Below are 18,492 nucleotides of genomic sequence, written 5' to 3' on the forward strand. Positions count from 1 at the left end.
GGCGCTGGTCCCGGGGTATTCAGGATCCATTAATGGGCTAGCATCGGTACCACATGGAACAAGTGCAATTCCAATGCAAAACGGTGTACGATTTGCCGGGATCGGGATTGGCGTTCGAGTGGCTGGCGACTGGCAGCCGCACATAAGCACTCCGCTCCCCACACATACTCATCCCAGCCGAGACGATGGCACCCCAAAGAGCAGCACGGCGTTTCGAGACACTGCTGGATGCCGTGGAGGAGAGTCGGGACACCCTGTTCCCCGCGTGGAAAGGAGGCTGCTATGCGCCGGCATACACCGGGCCTGGATGTGGGCTCCACCGCCAGGACTGACCAGCAGCGCCGTTAAAAAGCTGCGCAACCTCCTCAGGGCAGCCAGGGTGGGTTATCAGCACAACTGCAGGGGGAGAGAGCAGACTGGAGGGGGCCGACCGGAGGTGCGGGCCCTCCAACTCTGCAGTACAGCGTGCATTGGACCTGGTTAGTGGGCCCGGAGCGTGGACAGTCGCCAAGGCAGAGGTCGGCGTCGGGAAACCAAGTGAGCCCTCGCTGAATTGCGGTGTCCCTATGGTACGTGTGGCACCACCTCCACGCCACCCCTTCACCAGCCCCACATCACCCCTTCACCACCTCACCACTTCCACACCACCTCTCCAGCACCGCCAAACCATCGCACCACCCCCCCTTCACACCCCATTCCAGCACCCCACCAGCTCACACGCATTATAGTGAAGAGACTCTTGGGGCACTTTCTGTGTGCACCACATATGTGCAGCGGTACATCAGGTGGAGGTAGGAACCCCTGATGGGGCAGACGTTTGAAGACCTGTTATCTTGACGGGTCTCGGGCTTCTGGAAATGGTGGTCCCATCGATGCTGGAGATGCAGCCATAGAGCCGGGGACTACATGAGGGGTGTCAGCAACATCCAGCGCCTACAGGTACAGTCGGAGGAGTTCAACCACCAGCTGGGGCAGGAGGTGGTGCTGACCTTGCCAGCTACCTAGGCCAACACTGAACGGGTGGCGTTTGGGACGGAGTGCCAGGTGGTTGGAGAGCCCCCGGAGTTCACTCTGGCCGCACCCCTGTCCCAGGCAGTGGCCTGAGGACCATCGGGCACCCGTGTTGGTGACCCTGCAGGATGGGTGCCGGAACACCGCAGCACCTCTCAATCCTCCCATTCTGCTCCCATTCTGCTTCACACCCCTGGCCCCAACGGTACTTGGCACCATGAGGGCCTCTGGCCTCGGCACACATTCCAACCAGCAGGGGTACCAGTGGCTGGCGCTATCCATGCCCGCAGTATGCTCTGCGGCCCCTGGCCGGCTCCCTCCTGTAGGATCCCTTGGTTGGGTTGCGTGATTCCCTGCCATCATGGTGGTGTCCGGTTATGGGTGGTAGTGGCACCCATAGGACCGGTGTCACTCACAATCATATGCTAAGGTGGGCGGTGTGTGGTGTGAGCAGCAGGATATCTGCCTCGCAGGCCGCAGCAATGGCAGTCTGTGCCTGGACACCCCAGTCCCGGGGAGAAAGCCCATGCCCTGGTCACCTCTGCTACTTCCCCCAGCCCTGGCAGACGCCCATCGCCCCCAGCCAGCTGCCAGACTGGCAGCCCATGGTTGTGCCTCTGGGAACATGTCCTACCTCCTCTCTCACCCTCAGCATCTACGGTGCCTGTTTCCAGATTGTAAATACCACAAGTGAACCTTCTGTCGGTAATTCCTCTTGGCAGATGCGGGGCATTGTGGGAGACTCGGAGAATACCAGGTTGGGCCACTTAATGATATGCCAACAGCGTTTACTGTACAATTTACATGCGCATGCCAGCATGCGGCTCAGAATGCAATCACACCGCTTTCGAGGCACCGGAGCATGACATTCGATTGGGTGCCTGGCGCTGGCTTTGATTTTCGGCTCACACATGGGCCGGGATTCTCCGAAACACCAGCCAAGTGTTGACGCTGGTGTAAACATCGGAGTGGTCTCCTGGCCCAGCAATTCACCGGTCTTCAGGGGGCTAGCACGGCCCTGCATGGCTGGCGCAGGTCCGCGCATCCGTGGTGGACGTCTCCGTGTCGGCGCATGCGCGTGGTTGCCGGCTCCGCGCCGGAGTGGAGCAAATGTTGGAGACCTAACTGCGGGCCCGCATGGAAGGAGGTAGGCCCCTCCAGATTGCGGGCGCCCACCAATTGGAAGCACCTGAACGCGGGCCTGGACCCCGTGGAAGCCCCCCCCCCAACCCGGAGTCAGATTCCCCCGCCCCCCCACCAGGACGTCCACCGCGGCTGCGGGTCTGACCTCCTGCCGGGTGGTACCAGGTTGGAACTGTGTCGGTGGGACTCAACGGAACTTGGCGGGAGTTCGGCCGGTCGCCCGTGGAGAATTGTCGGCCCCCCGTCTGGCGCCATGGCGACCGTGCAGGTGCGATTGCCGCCGATTCTCTGGTCGCCGGAGAATCGCGGCCTGGTGTCTGAGCGGCCTGGCAGAAATTTCCCACGTCCCTGACGATTCTCCAACCCAGGGGCCCGGCTTGGAGAATCCCGCCCATGATTCCTCGCCCAATTGCCCTTTGCAAGTCCATTGTTGCTGGATAGAGAATTCCGCCTGTAATGTTTCAGTATTGGGGGTGTTTCAGTATTTTAGGCTGTACAATATTTGTGATGTTTTAGTATTTTAGGATGTACAATATTTGTGATGTTTCAGTATTTTGGGATGTACAATATTTGTGATGTTTCAGTATTTTATGCTGTATAATATTTGTAAAGTTTCAGTTTTTTGGGGTGCAGTATTTGAGGATGATTCAGTATTCTGGGCGGTATAATATCTGTGATGTTTCAGTATTTTGAGCTCTATAATATTTGTGATGCTTCAGTATTTTGGGCGATATAATATTTGTAAAGTTTCAGTTTTTGGGGTGCAGTATTTGGGGATGTTTCAGTATTCTGGGCGGTATAATATCTGTGATGTTTCAGTATTTTGGGGTTTAGCAGTATTTGGAGTTTTTAAGTATTTGGGGTGTGAAGTTTCAGTATTTTGGGGTGTATAATATTTGTGATGTTTTAGTATTTTGGGGTGTATAATATTTGTAGTGTTTCAGTATTTTGGGCTGTACAGTATTTGTAGTGTTTCAGTATTTTGGACTGTATAATATTTGTAGTGTTTCAGTATTTTGGAGTGTATCAGCATGTGGAATATTTCAGCATTTAGGGTGTTTCAGTATTTGAGGGGGATAGCCGGTGGGGCCCGCTCGTGGGGCCGTTGCCGCTTTAAGAGGCGTTTCCCTCTTTAAGGCGCCAGAGCGAGGCTGCCAGTGACGTTGTGCGAGGAGCTCGAGCGGGTTGAGCCTGAGAGAGACGCGGCGGCGAGTGAGTGAGAGAGAGAGAGGTACCGGGGGAGAGGGCCGGGGACCGGGGGGGAGAACCGGGACACCCGCACCGCGCGGGGGAGCAGCTCCCGGGGCGCGAGCGCGGTGACGGCTGTGAGGGGCCGGGGTGTGAGGGAGATCGGCGGCGCTGTGGGGGGAAGAGGCCGAGGCCGCCGCCTTCCTCCCCGCCCAAAGCCACCACTCCCGGGCCCGGCGGGGAGGAGTCCCCCGGGGGAGAGAGGGGAGGGGATTGAGTTGCTCCCCCTTTGCCGCCCCGGGGACAGGCGGCTCCGCTCCGGGCCCATGGCAGTGAGGCTGACAGCAGCCTCAGCCCCGGGGTGGGGTGGGGTGGGGGAGACTAAAAGCTGCGCCCAGGCAGCGGCGGTGCCCCAGCGAGGCTTCAGTCCGAGGAGGCGGCCGGCAGGGTGGAGGGAGCCGCGGAACTTTCCGCCCGGCCCTGCCCGGGCCCGCACTGGGAAGTGCAAACCCTCCTTAGGAAGCTGCTGGCTGCCTGGGTGGAGTAACCCTGGGCGGTGGGGTAGGGTGTGGTGGTTGGGTGGGTGGGGGGGGGGGGGGGGGGGTTTAAACTCAGCCTCGTCTCCTCCTGCCAGGCGTTTGGTTAGGTTTCAGCGGTGAAGTCCACCCTGCTGTTTACCTCAAATCCACACTTTCAGAACTGGGTGGCAGACAGGCTGATAAAAGTTTTATTCTCTTTCTCCCCCCCCCCCCCCCCCCCCCCACAATCGTGGGGTGGCCTAGTGTGGTGCTGGGGTGGCATTGGCTATCCCTGGGTGCTGGTCTCTGGGTACCCTGCCTGGGGGTAGTGGAACCACCTTGCCTCAAGTTGCCACAACATTTGATTTGCACCTTTTTGGAGTGGGGGCTGGCTCTGTGCTGGGTAAACTTGGTGACAGCAAATGGTGGAAATGCCCCAGGTAATTGAGGAGGATGAGCCGATGCTTTGGGAGTTGGTCAGAACTGATTGCTATAAATTTATCGTCTCCTCCCCAGAACCAATTCTTTTCACTGCCTTTAATGATGTTTGCGGAGTATATCAGTCTCTGTTTTTGAGGTGACAGATGTTTTATTGCTGTACTTTATGGTGCTTTTTAGAGACCCCTGTCTTTCAAATCATCTGACGCACTTGTTTTAATTAATTAATCTGCCTTGCTATATTTGATGGACCGTTCGAATGCGAAGAACTACCATTGCTGCAGAAACAAATCCAGATGCATTTGTATGGATCTGCAATTACCTTTGTGATTATTTTGTATGAAGGGAAAATTGGGGGCCTTGACTAAATTTTACACTCCTGTAACCAAACTTCTATTAACTGACCAGTGAATGTGAAGGAAGGTTTTGATTTGTTTTTCCTGGCAATGGGGAAAGAAATAGAAACAAAGTCTGGAAATCGGAAATAGACTGGAAGCTACAATAGCAAAATACTGGAATCTCGGGAACAAATTCAGGACCTGCAAACACCTACTTGACCTGTTTTTTTCCCAGCCTTTTTATTTGATTTCTGAAAGCTATTTCATTTACTTTGTGATTTATGTAGCTGATTATTCCTACCACCTCTTTTTAATGTAAAGAGTTGTGTTACAGAGTGCAGGTGAAGGTTTTTCTTTAAAAGGTGTGGCCCTTTGTAAGCGGTTGGCTTCTACCTGTAATAGGTTTGTGCTGATTGGTTCTTGACTCACCTTCCTTATTCTGTAATGTTTATTTAAGGATCCCCTTGTGATGTGAGCTACTGTTTAGTGCTTTGTCAGACAGTACTCCCTGAGGTGGAGTAGTGGAATTTTGAACTTGAAATATGGCTGGTTTCTCCTCTTACCATTTTAATTTTCGGTTGTAAGTTGCAGTGTTGTAGGATTTCATTTAAGTGGTATGCTGAGTGTGAAATCTGTATATTCTGCACACCTGAACTTGGGCAATACCTGGAAGTAAGTTGTAGATTGAGTTGTCTTCGGGAAGCGTTTTGAGTTCTCTCATTAGGTTGAAGCACTGGTGGTTGGAAAATTTAATACAATACAAAATTGAATATTTGGCATAAGTGTTTCTGTATCAGTACATTTCACCTTGTAATAGCACTTTAACTAGTGATAGTGATATTTTCTTTAATGTTGGGTGTTCAAACAAAATTAAATTAATTCCACCTCTTGTGTTGGCTTGTAATGTTAACTGGACACTCCTGTTTAAAAGCTGTCTGAGCAAAATATTAGATTGGGATATATGTTGTAAAGTTGAAAATGTCTATAGTGCAGCTTAATCAGCTTTTGAGACTCAAAAAGTCACCCTGCAGTTACGACTTTTTGTGACATTTGTCAGTGCTTAGTGCAATTTTATCCAAAGTGAATGCATTAACCATGCTTTTGAGTTGATTTGAACATGTTCTACAAAACTGGGTTGATGTTGTGGGTGCTTCACTGCCTTCTGCAACAAGTGTAAACTGTAAGGCCTTCTGGTTAAATCGAGAAAAAATATTGGTCGATATGATGTCACGACAAAGAATGGAATGTGCTGTTGCTGCACTGAAAGAGCAGTACTGAGAAATGTCTACATCATCTGAAGAAGTTTGAAAAACTAGCAGTCTTTGACTGCCCTGTGGGATTGTGTAAGGTTGGGCAGGATTTCATAACAGCAGCATTTAACGGAGTGAATGACATTGGTTTTAGTTAACTTATTTTGCTGCCAGAAGAGGAGTTGCACAAGGTGAACTCCAGGATCTTTTGACAGAATTATATTGTACAGTTCATGCCTCTTTTTTTTTACAGTAATTGTATAATCAAACTAATGTTTGATGGTTAATGGTATTACAAAACTGGCAGGCTGTTGGACATGATTGTAACCTGAAAAGATGCTCAAGGCAGAGGGTTTTGTCTTGAAACTGCAAAAGAGTACAAACTTCCTGTGTTTGTGGTAACTACGTGATGACTGGGAATGAAACATTTGAGCCTTAAAATAAGAAACATACTACTGTATATAGTCTTTGTTCTGCACTTCTCTTTTTAGACGGAGGCTTTTATTGTGTTCACAGAATGTGGTATTGGAACATCTTGAAAATTGAATTGGACTTGAAGTACGGAGTACATAGAAGCCTTGGCATTTTTTTCCTGGTTTTGTTCCTTTTAGTATTGTCCACTTTCAGCATCCTTCCACCTTGTCTCATCATCCCTCCTCATTGTCAAAGAAACCCTTATTTGCTCTTCCATTAACAAAATACTTTTTCTACTGTGCTTTCTTCCTGAGCTCAAACATGCACGCTTCGACTTGTCTGAAGTTGCCTGATTCCATTTTCTTAGTGGAAGTCCCACTGTCCCTGGCTGGTCTCAATGTCATTGAATTCAGAATCCTTGCCCTTGCCTACAAATTTCTCTACAGCCTTGCCCGAATATCCATCCTTCAATCGTGTGTCACAACTCTGTGACTTTTGTCTGCCATCCCGTCTCCTATGTGTTCCCCTTCCTACCACCCCACTCGTCAGAGTGCCATTGGCTGCCAATCATATTGTACTCCACTCCTATTTGAACTGTCTGCATTGTTCTTTCACCAGCCTTTAAATCATTTCTCCAAAAAATATATATCTCTTGTATAGTTCCTACTTCTCAGTAATGTTGGGGAGATTTTGCACAGTATAAGTGTGACAAAGTCCTGTTAACCTGTTCGTGCTAATTCTTAAACGGTTGTTTACATTTCAGTTAGAAGATTTTAGAAACATTTTGACTATTAACAGAAGATCCTCATGGTTCAGTGGAAGAATACACAAATGCAGTGTCAGCAAGCCTGGAACCATTGGCCCTTGATCTTTTCCATCTTCCCAAAATCCCAATGGGAAGGGGAAAACGGGGCTTGCAGAAGTGTTGCATTGTTTTTGTATAATTTGTTCCTACATGTGAAATATATTTGTTTAATGTGAAGTGTCAGAATTCAATTTCCTGTCACTGTTCAGATATCTGTAAGGACATTCCACATCCTTTAGAAATGTTAAAAATAATCAGGAGCCCCTAGGTTTAATTTCTGGTCTGTGTTGAATCAACTATCTTCAGTTCGATATTAGAGATTGTGAACAAAAAGTGGAAGTGGGCCAGAATTTCTGAATTTAAAAGAAACATATTCTTTCCTTCCCATTTTTGTTGAAAATGTTGGAGAGAGAAAATCTGTTGTAATTTATTTTCTCCTGCCAAAGTTGTATAGCCTAGAGGTTCTGCTTGTGGAAATGAAAACTAGCCTATAAATATGGCTACTTGGCACTGGGATTGGGATAAATTCAGAATCCTGCCCTGTTGCTTATGGAATTTGGTCATCAGCTTTGCAAACATTGTAAATTGAAAGGGGAAAGATGAAGGCAGTGTACCTTAGTGTCTTAATTTGATATCAGCCACTGAACTATTGAAACTGCTTTTCATGAAAATTATCCAATTGCAGTGCACAGTTTTTCCTACCCCACCCCCTTATCATTCAGCCTATTTTCCATTGCAGAGAATAACAAACTTTGATAAAATAGAATCCTCCCCCTCCCCCAAAGTTGCATATTTTGAGATGCCTTGCAGACTAGCTGTATGTTTGACCTAGAAGCAGGAATATTGATTGCTGTTTCGAGGGATATGCCCCAAAAGAACATTCAAGATGAGGAAGACTGCATCATTTGTGCATGTGACAGACAACTTGCAGTTGGGAAGACAACACTTTTAGTACCATGATTTAATTTGTAGCCATTCCATTTTAATACAGATTCTAGCGCTCTGTTTCAAAGGTCAAGTTTTTAAGGTTGTACTCAATAACTGGAGCAGTTTGGGGACTGAGAACTGCAATATCACCAGTGGTGGTGTGGGCTTGTATTTGGAATATGTAGCTTTAAATGAGTCGTCATCTTTATTCATTGGTTTTGCTCAAACGCCATGTGGAATGTTAAGTTCAGCTGAAGCATTAGATCAGCACTGTCTTTTCAGTTGAACTATGCGTATAAAATTGCTCCACACCCCTTTAAAAATAGTGCCTTTCCTGTACAAAATATTTACACACCATATGGAAGGCCCTTGCCTATTCATAATGGTGACCTTCAAATTATGAAAAAGTTCTTTGTTATCTTTCCAAAAAGTGAAATTTACATTAAAAAATATGCTTTGATCCTCAGCACACTTAGAAAAGTTGAAAAACAATACTTCACATCACTGTGGTAGGAACCTTCCCACCTCTGATTTGTCTCTGACCAATATGAACAAGTCAGCTTGGCAAAAGTGTTATTATCCCAGCCTTTAACTGAGAATGTTATGAATTTGAGGCAGGATATGGGCATATAATCCAATATTACATTTGTGTGCCTTTCTGAAGGAGTTCTGCTGAACGCTCAACCTGAGGATCAGTATTATTTCTATAATTTGGGTGACTTTCAAGATTTTGTGGTTCAACGGTGACATGTTATCGTCAGTGTAACATGCAGCCTGTTGCTAATAGGCCTGTTTGGGTTAGCTGCAATGTTTCCCTATCCTCTTCAGCGGGGAAGTATTTAGTCTCTGATCTGCAATGTTGGCATGGAGCCAGAATATGGGAATACCTGCCTTCTCACTGAGACAGCTCCATTATATTGCAGGAGCAGCACTTTAAACAAGCTGAAGAAAACTTGAAATAAGAGTTCCTTGTCTTTGGCATACCGGTTTTCTGTACAATAACATGACCTCAGCAGAAACGTGTGCAAATTCTCTCCTATACAGTACTGATTGTGTTGCAATCTTAATGGTTCAGTAAATAACTCTGGATAGGATTATGACAAAATTTCCCCATGTGGAAAAGCAACTTTACTGTGCATCTGAGTTATTATTCGGCCCGAGTTATTGACTGTATGGTAACATTGGAAAGGCTTACTGCTCTTGCCTCCTTAAAAGAGCATGTTTCTTCCCCGAGCCACTTAAGAAATCGGAATATTGCTTTCCATGATGCATGCAGATTGCTGGCTTTTACCAACTGGCCACTTGCCATCTCGTAGCACTGCAGCCTTATTTTGAGCAATGCAGGAGAATTGAGACTTAACTACTTTGCCATGACTGCGATCAACTGAATTTGGTGGAGGCATTGTAGTTGGGCTGCATAGGAAGGGCCAATTTTCTATCCCCTGCAAATTGTAACCTTGTGGGGAAAATGAATATCTATGTATCTTTATTGAACATATTAATAAGCCAACTATATAGATGTATTAACCATGGGTATTAAAAAAAATTGATTAAGTTTTTTCCTTGGAGCCTAATAGTTTAAACTATCTTGACTTTACTGCAAGATAATTTTTTTTAGCGCTGCCTCACTCATAGTTGGAATTAAAATGTTGGCAGATCTGACTCTGACCCAAAGGTCTCCCTCCCTGCTGGAAACTGAAGCACTGTGACCTCCTTCCTGTTTGACTCAGTTGTGCTACAGGGCCTTGAGTCAGAACAAGTTCTACTTTTATGGCATCTGATTTATTTAAAAATCCAGCAGTAAGTTATTTTTAAGCATAGTTACTTTTTTGCAGTTCCAGGAAAATGATGCCTGTGGGCAAGTGGATTCAAATTGAAAGATCTGTCCTTGCACCCACCTTTTTTTGGAAGTTTCAGAGGAGGGGAGAGTAGGTGGGTTCTTAAAAGTATTTTTCCTGTGTCCTAAGGAGTGTACCCCTTAATACATGAGCATAAGTTAAATCTGCAGACAGAAAGATGCATGCAATTGTTAAAAATGGAGACCAGATTTGTAATGGTCATTGAGTGCATGAGAAACTCTATCTTTTTTTCTATTGCCTCCGGGAAGAAAGTACATATTGCAAATTGAGGCTGTACTGAACTTGTTTAGTAGTTGAAAACTGGTTTAAATGATGAATGCCTGTCCAGGCAGGTTGATCTTCAGTTGCCTGTTGACGCCACAGAATTGTCTTTATTCCAGCTTTATTTGAATAGAAGATTCCTTTCCAATTATCGCAAAGGATGGTTGGTGTTGGCTGATGCAGTAACAGGTATTTTCCTCCTTGCACCAACCCTGGGAGAGACCTGGGCCGTGAGATAGTTGAAGAGGGATGGTGCGATTAATTTTTATAATGGTTGTCTACTTTGAGAAGGTGGATAATGCTGTTTATAAAAAAAAATGTTGGATTTTAAGAGCAGGAATCTGGGGTGGGAAAGCATAATAACGAAAATGAATAAAGCATTGATTGGACCACAGTTTGGTTGGTGGAGGGGTTTTTCAACTTGAAAAGGACTCTGTCACCATGTAGATTCACTAGCATGATGGTAGAATGGGAAACTATTTGAGAGCAGGGTTGTGATAGGGTTGCTGTTTCCACTGGAGCCAAGTTTTTTTTTTCTTCAATTTATAAAGTTTTTGACACCATAACTATTTTAGTCTGGTTGGTATGTACTTAAACCAAATTTCTATTGGTTATGGATTCATGAAAATATTTAACTGACATTGAATGGTTCCAGGTCTTAAGACTCCAGTTACTTGGAGAGATTGGCAAAGCTCTGCTCTTTTTTTTAGAGAAGGTTTGATGGAGTTGATCAAAACCATGACTGATGTAGACGAAGTAAACGGGGAGAAACCGTTCCTAACTAGCGAGGGCTCAAGAGCTAGAGGACACGGATTTTAAAGTGATGGGCAAAAGAGCTGAGGGTGGTATTCGGAGGAAAATGTTTTTATGCATTGGCATGTGCTGTCTGTGTTAGTGATGGCTGGAGAGAGCTTAAATTGTGCCTTTCAAAAGTGAGTTGGTCAATTGTCTAATGAGCGACTTGCAGGGCTTTCAGGAGAAGTGGGGGAGTGAGATTAGCTGAGTTCTTTCGAAGATTGGCATGGACGCAGTGACTTCTTTCGGTCTGTATCCATTGAGGGCAACAGAATCCCAGTCCCTGATAATTGGAGGGCTTGGCATCGCTGACTAATTGAACATTAGAAGATGAAGTCATATACCAACCGTCACTCTTTGCATAGTAATATAATTTGCATAGTGCATAATAATAATCGCTTATTGTCACAAGTAGGCTTCAATGAAGTTACTGTGAAAAGCCCCTAGTCGCCAGATTCCGGCGCCTGATCGGGGAGGCTGGTCTGGGAATTGAACCCACGCTGTTCTACATTACAAGCCAGCTGTTTGGCCCACTGTGCTAAACCAGCCCCATAGCCCATAAAGGAAGGATGATTCCTTACAATTCGTTCTAAATATAAATTTGGGAAGAAAAACGGGATCATCAAAGTCTGAAGCTAAACACTGAATTGTTGTTTTGAAATATAAAGCTTGCATGTATAAAAGTCAATCGCAAACGCGGGTTATCTTAAATCAGTGTTTCCCAAGCTATTTTCTAATGCAATCCCATTTTAACACTTGAAAGTTAATGAAACCCCAGATGACAACAGCAAAACAGCATAGTAACAATCAGTGTATAATTAAAGCTTGTGTGTTATAGTTCAACACATTAACATTAGGGGCAGCGCGGTGGTGGGTGCAGTGGTTAGCACTGCCCCTTAATTGGAGGGAAAAAAAAGAATTGGGTATTCTAAATTTCAAAAAATACATATGAACATTAAATAATGTGGAATTCTGTGCTTTTAATGTACTTAGACTGGCAAATAACATTTTTACTATTACTTGTATCTGATCTCCTCTGGCTCATGGACCTTGGCCAGGAAACAGGGTACGCAGTCCAGAGGAGTCCAGACTATTCTGCAGCGTTGGGGTGATGTGGTTGAGCTCAGGTTGGAGCTCTGATTTCAGTTCAGCAGCAGAGGCTACGCTGTTAGGTTCTGGGTTGCGGAAACGCTGCTGGGTTTCGGGCTGGGGCTCGGGGCTAGGCTTTGAGCAAAGTGGAATGCTATGGAACTTGGCCACTGAGATTTCAGCCAAGCTCTATATTTCACAGTGAAAAGAACTTGGTGAAGTAGCCTCAGGCAGGGGCTCGTGACCTGAGATAGACTGAGAAATGGACAGGATATGGGTGGGTGGGCCCTTGCGCTGGTGTGTGAAGAGGGGAAATCATGACCCCATTTGCTGCTTCTGTAACCCCAATTTGGGGTTTCATAGCCAGTGATGTATTTTCGAAGTGGAGTCATAGTTGCAATGTAGAAAAGGCAGAGAAACTAATTTACACGTATGGTTCCACAGACGACAATTTGGGAAATAACTGGATAATTTTATTTTGATGTTGGTTGAAGAATAATTTTTCTGATCTTTATCTTTGAATATGGATATGGGATATTCTATTTTTGCCCTGATGTACATTTAATGAAATGAGGTTCCTATGCAAATAGAGAAAATTGCAGTATGGCTTGACCACTTGGGAAAGGGCAGTTTAATTCATTCTCTGGTGTTCAGTTAGTCAGTGAAGTCAAGCCCTCGGTTTCTCTCAACATAGAATGGCCAAAACATAGAGGGAAACTATTCTCTTCATGCTGACTCCTCAAGAGTAACTCGGTGAATCCCACTCTCCTTTTTCCAATTGCCCTGCAAATTGATTTTCACAGTAACTTCATTGCAGTGTTAATATAAGCTACTTGTGGCACAAATAAACATTATTATTATTTATCACATTGCAAAATTATTTTTTTTGTTTGAAAGCCACAATTGAAGTGTCACCAATCAATCCACCAGAGAGATCTTGCGTTTTGTGTCTCATCTGAAAGACTTCAGTATTCCCCCAGTTCTGCATTGGAATTGTTTTGGATTCTGTGGACAGACCTTGAAGTGAGACTTGAACTCGTAACCTTAAGTAATCATGCTTTAGGTGAGTTAGGGTTGACTTCAACACAAATCTAAGTATGGAGGACCAGATATTCTTATTTGCCACAATTATTAATGCTTTCAATGGTATTTTAGATTTATAGTCATGTGTACTGAGGTACAGTGAAAAGTATTGTTCTGCGTACAGACCATGCAGATCGTTCATAACACTGTTGCTTCACAGAAGAAGGGACCTGGGTTTGGGTCACTGTCTTTGCGGAGTCTGCACGTTGTGTCTGCATGCGTTTCCTCCGGGTGCTCCGGGTTCCTCCCACAAGTCCCGAAAGACGTGCTTGTTGGGTAAATTGGACATTCTGAATTTCCCCTCAGTGTACCTGAACAGACGCCAGAATGTGGCGACGAGGGGATTTTCACAGTTACTTCATTGCAGTGTTAATGTAAGCCTACTTGTGACACTAATAAAGATGATTATTATTACATGAAAAACATGGGACATACGATAAATACACTATGTAAATACATAGATGTAGACATCGGGTGAAGTATACGGAGTGTAGTGTTACACAGTAAAGATGCGTGGAGAAATCAGTTCAGTCCATGAGATAGTCATTCATGGGTGGCACGGTAACAGTGATTAGCACTGTTGCTTCACAGCGCCAGGATCCCAGGTTCGATTCCTGCTTGGGTCACTGTACGAAGTCTGCACGTTCTCCCTGTGTCTGCGTGGGTTTCCACCGCGTGCTCCGGTTTCCTCCCACAAGTCCTGATAGACGTGCTGTCAGGTGAATTGGACATTCTTAAATTCTCCCGTCTGTGTACCTGAACAGGCAGAGTGTGGCGACTAGGGGATTTTTGACAGTAACTTCATTGCGGTGTTAATGTATGCCTACTTGTGATAATAAAGATTAAAGGAGTATGGTAACAGCGGGGAAGAAGCTGTTTTTGAAACTATTAGTGTGTGTTCTCAAACTTTTGTATATTTTGTCCGATGGAAGAGAGAATAACCTGGGTGGGAGGGGTCTTTGATTATGTTGCCTTGCTTTCCCAAGGCAACGGGAGGTGTAGACAGTCAATAGATGGAAGGTGGGTTCGCGTGATGGACTAGGCGGTGTTCACGACTCTCTGTAGTTTCTTACGGTCTTGGGTTGAGCAGTTGCCATACCAGGCTGTGATGCAGCCAGATAGGATGCTTTCTGTGGTGCATCTGTAACTCGTAAGAGTCAATGTGGACATGTTGAGTTTTCTGAGGAAGGATAGGCGTTGGTGTGCTTTCTTGATTGTAGCGTCGATGTGGGTGGATCAGGTAGATTGTTGATGTGTGCACCTAGGAATTTGAAGCTGTCAACCATCTCCATCTCGACACCATTGATGCAGATGGGGTGTGTACGACACTTTGCTTCTTGAAGTCAATGACCTAGCTTCTTAGTTTTACTGACATTGAGGGAGAGTGTTGTTGTTACACCATGCCACTGTAAAGGTTGGTAAGAGCCAATGTGGACATGCCAAATTTCCTTGTTTCCTGAGGAAGTTTAAGCAGTGTTGTGGCTTTCTTGGTTTGTGTCTGACTTTTGAAATTGCCTGTCCAACATAAGGTCTAGTTTCTGAGTCTTGAGTGTTTTATCCATAAAACTGAAAAGCGAGCGTCTTTAGCTTTTAAGGTGGTTATTTAATAAAGGACACCTCAAAAGCGCCTGCTCTGTCTCTTGTCAATTTATTTCTACATTGAAAAGCAGTTCAAAAGCTTTGCGTGTCTCAGTATCCATCCTAGCGGAACTTTTAGTCAGCGCTAACATATTAAGTGAATAACAGAAACAGAATTTAATCTGATGGAAGAGATTGCAATTAATTTAAGCTTTAAAAAAACACTAATGTCTAAAATGAGCTATATCCATTTGGAGCAGATGAGAGAATTATTAAGGCAATTACGCAGTGAAATAGAGTTTTAATTTGTTAAACGAGTGGAACGTGGGCTGGATTTGATTTGTGATTTGTGATTTTTGTTTTTTGTGATCTACTTGAGAGCTAGTCTTATTCATGCAAGGCTAACTCCAGCCTTGCTGTAATATCAAATTGCTATTGATAACCAAGTTGCGTGCCTGTTTTTTCAGCACCTTTATTGAATGGTTGCAAAACATGGACACCTTAATGACAAGATAGGAATCTCAAAACCTTTTGTCATGTTGTTGGCAGCATAGTCTGGTCATCTCGTGGAAGAGCAAAATCATGAACACATGGCAGTCCTCTTGGCAAACCCCCAAGTGTGTTGGCATTCCACAAGCTGAGGTGACTTCACCGACTTGGGCACGTTTGCAGGATGGAAGGTGGGGCGCATACCCAAGCATTTTCTTCATGGTGAAGTAGCCGTAGCCCGAAAACTAGTAGCATGCCCAAAGCTCCGGTTCAAAGATACTTGCAAGAGTGACATCAAGGCCCTAAATGTCAATTTTTCACAACTTTGTGATACTAGCTGATGACAGTGGTAAATGGCAACCTCTTCTGTGGGTCTGCACATGCCGCTATGACCAGAGTTACAGCAGCTTGGCAACAGGTGCCAACAGGACCTGATGAACACTTCATGTGTGACATTTGTGATGGAACCTGCCTCACTAGTCTCTTCAGCTATCAGTGAAAAGTGCACCAAATGAAGCTCTCCCATTTCCAACAGATTTGATTTGTTGCATGTCCATGTGTAGATGGAAGGATGCTAATAGTTACAGCAGACATTACACTAAATATTGCAGAACACGTCTATAAAAGGAAAATAAGTCTTTAAAACCAATCCCGTTAATCAGCTTCTGAAATTCCGCCTACTTCACTACAATTTGATTTTAAAAAAAAAAAAAACCAGCATGCATGCCAAATCCTTGAGCCACATTTTCTCCCCACTCGTGGAGCAGCGTGTTCAAGGCTTGCAGTTTAATTAAATGGTATTTGTTAAATGGGCCACCTTTTGTATGGACCGTGTTAAAGTACCACTGATTTTTAAATGGGAGTGGATTGTACTTTAACATTCACCTTTTATTAGATATAATTCTTGGCAACTGTAACATGTGATATTTTTCAGAATATTAACAATGGGATTGTTGAAAATTCGAATATCAAAGTTGATAAAAGGGTGGAGTCTCCATTTTATTGTAGACTTTAAGAATGGATTATTATTGCAGGAATGTATTTTCATAACTGTCTAGGGTGGGAGGCATCGCAGTGAAGGGTTTACACCCTTTTATTATAGTCTGATGTAGCCTGTGTCATTATCTTTCCTGAAGTTGTTTAAAGCCCCGAACGTCAGGAAAACTGGGCTCTGATCTTCAAACTCTTATCAAATTGACAGCAATGACATTGAAAATAGTAAAAGCAGCAGTCTTATTGGAATTATCTACAAGACTGCTGTGACGGTGAAGCTTATCAAAGTTGAAGCATTTATTCCCCAACATGCAGTGAAAGTATACACTGTAATTGGACATAACAGTATCTTGGTAAAACAGGAAATGCAATGAGAATGGAATATTGCTGATAGCTGAATTATCTGGCCTTTGGCAAGATATTGCAGGAAAATGGCTTATGCTGCAAAATTGATACAATGTTAACAAACTTATCTGTTACTTCTGTAAGAAATTGTGCTAACATTCCCATAAACCTAGATAGGGACCAGGACCTGAGATCAAAATATTTACACATTTCCATTTCTGACTGTAGGAATGCTATGGTTTAACTTTTCTCATGTTCTAACTTTAATGTGCACAGTGCATCTCACTGAGTTACATAAACACCATTGTTCAGATGTCCAAAACTGTTCAACGATGCAGAGCCCCTTTTTTAAGAATGTTACTATACCTTAAATTACCATAGTAAGAAGTCTTACAACACCAGGTTAAAGTCCAACAGGTTTGTTTCAAACATGAGCTGCTCCTTCCTCTGGTGAATGAAGAGGTATATTCCAGGAACATTTATATAGACAAAGTCAGAGATGCCAGACAATGCTTGGAATGCGAGCATTTGCGGGTAATCAATTTATTACAGATCCAGAGATGGGGGTAACCCCAGGTTAAAGAGGTGTGAATTGTCTCAAGCCAGGACAGTTGGTAGGATTTTGCAAGTCCAGGCCAGATGGTGGGGGATGAATGTAATGCGACATGAATCCAAGATCCCGGTTGAGGCCGCACTCATGCGTGTGGAATTTAGCTACAAGTTTTTGCTCGGCAATTCTGCGTTATCGCATGTTAAATTACCATGGTTTGTAATCCATTTTTGAAAAGCGACAAATCCTAATGTGGGGAAGGCAGCAGAGGTAGTTTGACATTAGTGTGTTGCCGTTGAACAGATGAGGAATTCCTTCTGAGGTTGTGAGTTTTTGGAACTCCTTGCCACCGAGTAATGGGGGCAGAGTCCTTGTGTATATTTAAGGCTGAGATGGATCTTGATCAGTAAGGGAATCAAGGGTTGGGGGAAAGGGCAGGGAAGTGGACGTGAGAAATGTCAGATCGCCATGATCTATTGAATGGTTCCTATTTCTTATGGTAACCATTGTTACTCTTCAGTATTAATGTTGGAAATTTAGAAACTTTATTTGCATGAACATAAAGTGTAGAGAGAACTTCATTGATGTTGAGAAATTTGGAAGAAATATTGTAATGCCCATAAGATTTAAAAGATGGTAGGATTTTGGTGTGCACTAGGCTCATAAAATATGCTATTAGAAGTTTATAAAAGGTGGTCCACCGGGCACGCATGACGGAGGCCCGAAAGAGCAGGTTTTTTGGGTAGAGGACAGGTGTGGGTGATGTGCAGGAGGGCCAGCAAATCATGTCTACCTATTTTGGACATGCCTGAAGCTCGGGGGATTCAGGCAGGAATTTGCAGATGACATGTCCAGGGTGTTAAAAGTGAGGGTGTCACCGAGTCAAGAGGTGGTGATATTTGGAGTGTCAGAAGACCCGGGAGTCCAGGGGACGACAGGGGCTGATGTTTTGGCCTTTGTCTCCTTGGTAGCTTGGAGACGGATCTTATTAGCGTGGAGGGACTCAAAGCCCCCGAAAACAGAGGTATGTGTTAGTGATGTGGCTGGGTTTCTCAGGCTTGAGAAAATCAAGTTCTCTTTGAGAGGTTCATCATTAGGGTTCGTCCGGAGGTGGCAGCTGTTTATCGACTTCTTCGGAGAAATTTGAACCGTCAGCAGATTCAATACAGGGAGCAAGGGGGGTGGTTGGGAGGATGGAGTTAGACTCTGTCGGTCTAGCTTCGGCGAGAATTGTGGGAGATGGAGGGGTGTGTTATGAGTTGAACTATGTTTATATCTGTACTTGTGTCTTTTGTTATTATAAAACCATAAATGCCTTAATAAAATGTTTAATAAAAAAAAAGTTTCGACCACACAAGACATAGGAACAGAAATAGTCCATTTATAGTGTTCAGTTCTGGTCACCACACTACCAGAAG

At 44.6% G+C, this 18,492-nt stretch overlaps 1 protein-coding gene across 2 annotated transcripts in view; it reads left to right on the forward strand.

The window, feature by feature from the left end:
- The first annotated feature begins 3,333 nt into the window (after window positions 1–3,333).
- The window catches only part of rap1aa (RAP1A, member of RAS oncogene family a), a 132,057-nt gene continuing 116,898 nt past the window's right edge, over window positions 3,334–18,492 (forward strand). Inside the window, exon 1 of one of the 2 annotated variants that reach the window (XM_038820876.1) lies at window positions 3,334–3,385. The gene's annotated coding sequence lies outside the window, so the exon portion shown is untranslated. The remainder of the gene's footprint in view (window positions 3,386–18,492) is intronic. The other variant, XM_038820877.1, reaches the window with a different exon arrangement.

This window comes from Scyliorhinus canicula, chromosome 15, assembly GCF_902713615.1.
Source record: "Scyliorhinus canicula chromosome 15, sScyCan1.1, whole genome shotgun sequence".
Taxonomy (NCBI): Eukaryota; Metazoa; Chordata; class Chondrichthyes; order Carcharhiniformes; family Scyliorhinidae; genus Scyliorhinus; species Scyliorhinus canicula.